This window comes from Mastomys coucha, unplaced genomic scaffold (genome assembly GCF_008632895.1).
Source record: "Mastomys coucha isolate ucsf_1 unplaced genomic scaffold, UCSF_Mcou_1 pScaffold21, whole genome shotgun sequence".
Classification (NCBI taxonomy): domain Eukaryota; kingdom Metazoa; phylum Chordata; class Mammalia; order Rodentia; family Muridae; genus Mastomys; species Mastomys coucha.
In genome coordinates, this window is record NW_022196904.1 from 168,267,883 (window position 1) to 168,274,219 (window position 6,337).

A 6,337-nucleotide genomic window follows, 5' to 3' on the forward strand; every position below is an offset into this window, starting at 1 on the left:
GGGCTTTTATCATAGCAATAGAAAAGTAACCAATATATGACCCTTATTTTACATTTCCCAATTTCACTGAGGTAAAAAGGTAAATTGTTTTAGAGTCCTTTGGTTGGGGGTGGGGGGACCTATCAGGCTGTCTCCTATCAATCCATCCAGTTTCTTAGGGTGCTGCATTAAGGGTTTTATCTTCATCCATATACATCCTCTCTCTTTTTAAACAAGCTATTTTTATTTTTTTTAACTTTTAAGTGTGTGTGTGTGCATATGTGTCCACATAATCTGTGTATGCATGTGTGGAGGCCAGAGGTTAGCATCAACTGTCTTTCTCTATTGCTCCGCCCTGTGTCGATTAACCTTTAACTGTATGTGTACAATATATGTGGTTGTCCATGTACCATGTAACTCTGTATAGCTGAGAGGTCAGTTTCATGAAATCTGAAATTGTGTGCTCAGGGATTTAACTCAGGTCATCAAGCTTGTGTGCCAAGTCCTTTAGTAACTAAGCCATCTTCTTGGTCTTTGACTTTTTTTTTTTTTTCTTTTTGAGGCAGGGTTTCTCACTGACCCTAGAGCTCACTGATTCAGGCAGACTGGCTGGCTAGCAAGCTTCCCCCATCCGCACTCCCCCAGAACAGCAATCTTCCTGTCTCTACCTCCCAGCCCTTAAGATTACAGTAGAATGCCACCTCACCCAGCTTTTTATGTAGTGATGGGGATTCAACTTGGGTCCTCATGCTTGCGTGGCAAGCACGTTACTCACCGAGCTGTCTCTCTACCTCCCTATTTCTCATACTTCTTAACCATTTACAAATTTCCATCCTGCAGGGATGGATCCCTTGATGTTACTTTTTCTTTTCCTCTTTTGCCAGTCTGCACCAATGCTCCTGGCGTTTCTTCCCTGGCCACTGAGAGCCCAAACCTGTCTTTGTTTAGCTGGTAACAAGGGATGGGAGTTTGCTTTTTTGCTCTTTGGTGTTTATGGATTGAATGGGCCCTGGGAAGTTGGGTTCATCATTTCTAGATTCTACCAACAGCTTTTTTTTTTTTTTTTTTTTTTTTTTTTTTGGTTTTTCAAGACAGGATTTCTCTGTGTAGCCCTGGCTGTCCTGGAACTCACTCTATAGACCAGGCTAGCCTAGAAGTCAGAAATCTGCTTGCCTCTGCCTCCCAAGTGCTGGGATTAAAGGCGTGTGCCACCACCGCCTGGCTCTACCAACAGCTTTTATCTCTGATGACCGATCCTGGCTGTTCAGGGATCAAAGACTTGTCCATGTTTCCCTTTTTCTCTCCTATAAGGAACATTGTGGAAGTCAGAGATGTGGGGAGCCTGGGGCTTTTAACTTTTCCAGAACAGAGAATTAAACTCAGCCATGTATTTGCTAGGCGAGTGCTCCACCACAGAGTCACATCCCTAGTGTCAGAGTCATGAATCTTGCTTGCCTCTATACTACTTGAAGATATCCAGGTTTAGAGAGTAGAGTCTTCCAGACTGCTAAGTCTGTCCATCTTTTATAAGATGGTTAAGGGGAAATGGCTATAATTATATAAAGCTAGGGAGCATAACCACATGACTACTCTCATTACGTAAAAGCCAGTTTTGCTTTTTTTTCTGAGCACTGAGGACTGAACTCAGGGCCTCTGAGTTAGCACTCTACCACTGAGCTATGTATCTCCATTTCTGGACTTCTGACCCAATTACCAGTTTAAAGGGATTTCCAGAAATGCCTTAGGGATCCATAACTCACTGTAAGCAATCAAAGAGCTTTTTGGAAGCCCTTATGTGCAGTAGTCTTTTATTTCAGGGCAAGTATACAGATCAAAATTAACCAAAGCAAGAATCATAAGATTGTGTGAGGGTCCAGATGTGGTGTGCTTTTCTTGTGCTCAGAACAGCATGCCCTCCCAACAGAGATAACGACAGTAAGTATTGTCAAGTAGAGAACATTACTTGAGCATCAGCCTTTGGAGAGGTTTTTTTTTTTCAAGATTTAGTATCTGAATGATAGTCTGACTCCATATAGTTAGACTCAGCCGCCAGCCCCAAGCCCACTTCATGAACGCTGACTGATGTCACCTGGTCTAGTGTGGAGAGCCGCTTGAACCACACCCTAAGATGGCGCTGGCTTCCACCATCCCGAGAATGAGCGGTCTCGTAAACAAGCCCTTATTTGGCTAAGCTTGCTGCCCTTGGTTGCTTCCGCATTTGGTGACCTATCCGCTTTTGCCACGTGGCCCATTGGGATTGGCTAAGCTTGGGAGTACTTAACGGCTGAGGGTGTTGCCCTGAGAGTCAGAAGATTGTTCAAGGTTCCTGAATAAACTGCTAAAAGAAGAGCTCGTGGGTCCTGTCTTTCTTGCTGGTCAAGGCGGATGCGACAAGTGGTGGCCCTTACGGGGAACCTCTTGAGACTCAGAACTTTTTGCAGTCAGGACAGCCGGCTGGTAAGTTCCCAGGTAAGTTGGGGCAATAAGGACTTCGGAAGTAGAGGCTATAAGGACTCCGAGAAGGAGCGATAAAGCTTCGCGGAGCAGCGAACTTAAAGCAAAACAAAAGTAACCATGGGTGCTTCGCAATCGCACCCAATATTTCTGGCTCTTCAAGAGCTGTTATTGTCAAAAAATTTTCCTTAATGAGTGCAACACTGCTGCCCCTTGGTTCGCGGTGTCTGGGAACCTCACCCTTTCATGCTGGGATAAGCTAGGGAAGGATCTAGATTTCTCCTGGGACCAGGGTATTTTGAAAGCAGGGATAAGACCTGTGTGGAAGCTCATTAGGAGCTGTTTACAGCGCTGTTGTAAGGCCATGGAAGAGGGGAAAGCCGCATTAGAGCAGCTGAAGGAAGAGCGATCTGTGAAGTCAGAGAAGGGGGAGCTTCAGACACTGAGTGGTCTGATACAGATGAGGAATTACAGGCTTTGATTGAGAAGATTGAGAAAAGCTCTATTAAAGAGAAGCACAGGAAGAAGGGCCCAGAGAATGACACCCCCCCCCCAGGCTGCATGCCATCAGCGCCTCCCCCCATAATCCAATCAACAGTAGGGGTTCAGGCTGCTCCTTTTGCCCAGAGGTTTGGCGAGCGGTGAGGTCAGAGCTCCAGCTTGCCTGCCCAGTTTTTCAAGATGCTCAAGGAAACAGATATGAGGAACCGCTCGATTTTAAAGTAATTAAATCATTGGCTGAATCTGTTCATACTTATGGCATTACTGCCTCTTTTACTTTAGCTCAGGTGGAGGCTCTTAATAGACATTGCATGATGCCAAGTGACTGGAGCGATTTGGCTCGCGCTTGTCTGAGCCCAGGGCAATATCTTGATTGGAAAGCCATCCTGATTGAGTATGCTAATAAACAGGCTGATGCAAACCGCGTAGCCAGCAATCCTGCCTGGGACAGAGATATGTTATTAGGACAGGGCAGATTTGCAAGTCAACAGACTGGGTACCCTGTGCAAGTGTATGAGCAAGTAAATCAAATTGCTATCAAGGCCTGGAAATCCCTGCCTAATAAAGGAGAAGTGAGTGGAAATCTTACCAAGATATTGCAGGGCCCCATGGAACCTTTTTCTGATTTTGTGGCCAGGCTAGTTGAGGCTGCAGGAAGAATTTTTGGGGATCCTAATGCGGCTATGCCTCTGATTAAGCAGCTGGTTTATGAGCAGTGTACTAAAGAGTGCAGGGCCGCTATCACTCCCCACAAAAACAAAGGGTTAGAAGCCTGGATGAAAGTTTGTAGAGAGTTGGGGGGCCCATTGACCAATGCGGGCCTAGCAGCGGCTCTTGTGCAGCTTACTCAGAATAAGAGAGGAAATTCAGGAGCTTGCTTTAAATGTGGTAAGTTAGGACACCTAAAAAGGCAATGCCCAGAAAAAGGAAGTGCAGTGAATGCAGAAACTAGCCAACGCCCAAAACAGCCTGGACTTTGCCCAAAGTGTCAAAAGGGGAACCATTGGGTGAATGAATGCAGATCCGTGAAGGACATTAATGGTCAGCCTTTAACTCAAGGCTATGGTGGAGTGCATCCAAAAAATGGGCAGAGGAGCCCAGTCCCCAGGGCCCCCAAATATATGGGGCAGTAGAGAATCAGGCCACAGAATCAGCACAGGAGAGGTGGCTGACCCTTCGTCATCTGCGGGACTGCAGAAAGCCACTGCAGGCTTGGCAGGATTGGATCTCCGCTCCACCACCAGACTCGTATTAACTCCTCAAATGGGGGTACAACTTATAGAGACAGATTTTAAGGGACCCCTTGAGCCAGGCACAGTGGGGTTATTACTTGGCCAATCATATTCTGCCCTAAGAGGATTGATTGTCCACCCTGGCGTGATCGGTCCTAATTAGACCGGTGTTATAAAGATCATGGTGTCTTCCCCTAGGGGCATTACGGCCATTTCTCCAGGAGATAGAATTGCCCAGCTAGTCATCCTTCCTAGACTGCATGCCAAGTTTGCAGCCAAGTCACAAGAGAGAGGGGAGAGAGGGTTTGGCTCAACAGGAACAGATTTGACATTCTTGTCTCTGGATTTAGATCAAAGGCCAGTTCTTGAATTAAAGATAGAAGGAAAAGCTATCCTAGGCCTATTAGATATGGGAGCTGATAGAAGCATTATTGCAAAAAAGGATTGGACAACCAGTTGGCCAGTACAGGCTTCCTCTCAGACCTTACAAGGCCTTGGTTATGCTAAGGCTCCGGATATGAGTGCAAGACAGCTGAAGTAGCAAGATAAAGAGGGACATTCCGGAGTTATGCAACCCTATGTGTTAGAGTTGCCAATTTCCTTATGGGGAAGAGATCTGTTGAAAGATATGGGTTTTAAGTTGAGCAATGAGTATTCTGATACTGCCCAGAAAATGGTGCAAGACATGGGTTACTTCCCAGGCCTCGGTTTGGGGAAACATCTTCAAGGGCATAGGAGTCCGGTGCCAGCAAAACAACGAAGTTACAGACAGGGACTGGGTTTTTCCTAGGGGCCGCTGAGGAGGGAATTCCTATTACTTGGAAGACAGAGGAGCCAGTGTGGGTTCCTCAGTGGCCCCTCTCCTCTGAAAATTTGATTGCTGCAAAAGCCCTGGTGGCTGAGCAGTTGTCCCTGAAGCATATTAAACCTTCTGTCTCCCCTTGGAATACTCCCATATTTGTTATTAAAAAGAAGTCAGGAAAATGGTGCCTATTGCATGATTTGAGAGCCGTTAACCAACAAATGTAAATTATGGGCCCTGTCCAACGAGGGCTACCACTGTTGTCATCCTTGCCAGCCTCCTGGCCCATAATTGTAATTGATATTAAGGATTGTTTTTTCTCCATTCCATTATGTCAACAAGATAGTGAAAGATTTGCCTTTACGGTTCCTTCTTGTAATCATGAGGAGCCAGATCAAAGGTATGAGTGGGTAGTTTTACCTCAAGAAATGGCCAATAGTCCCACCATGTGTCAAATATTTGTGGGTGAGGCTCTTGCCCCGTTAAGACAGCAATATCCAGGTGTGAGATACATTCATTATATGGATGACATCTTGCTAGCTGCCAAGTCTGAGGAGAACTTAAATAGGGCTTATATAGAGTTAATAAAATTATTTAAAAAAAGAGGATTATTTGTAGCCCCCGAGAAAGTTCAGAAAGATGAAGTTGTTAATTATTTGGGTGCTAAGGTTCAAAGTAGGCAGATTATTCCTCAAAAAGTAGAATTAAGAAAGGATAAATTGAGAACATTGAATGATTTTCAAAAGTTGTTAGGGGATATTAATTGGGTGCATTGTTATTTAAAATTGCCCAATTATGAATTAAAACCTTTGTATAATATTTTGGTAGGGGATTCTGCCCTTGATTCTTCCAGATTGTTAACTGAAGATGCCAAAAAAGCCTTACAAAAGGTTGAAGAGAGATTACAGAGTGCCTTTTTGAAGAGATGGGATGAGAATCAGTCCATTTTGTTGTGTATTCTTCCTACCTATGATCAGCCCACAGGAATTTTGTGGCAGGATGGCCCATTATTGTGGATATATCCAAAAGTGTCTCTGGCAAAATCTATTGAGCATTATCCTACTGCAGTTGCAAGTTTGGCACAAACCGGAGTACAGCAATGTTTACAGTTGTTTTTGGGTATCCCCAGCTACTATTATTGTCCCATATTCTATTCATCAGGTTAAAGTTTTGTGTGGTACCATTGATGATTGGGCCATCCTTCAGTGTGGGTTTGCAGGATTAATAGATAATCATTATCCCAAACCCTGCCTCTGAGAAAAAGGTATCTGACGGGTCTGGTACTCTTTGGGTGGATGACACCTGTACTGGCTAGTTTTGTGTGTCAACTTGACACAGGCTGGAGTTATCACAGAAGAGAGCTTCAGTT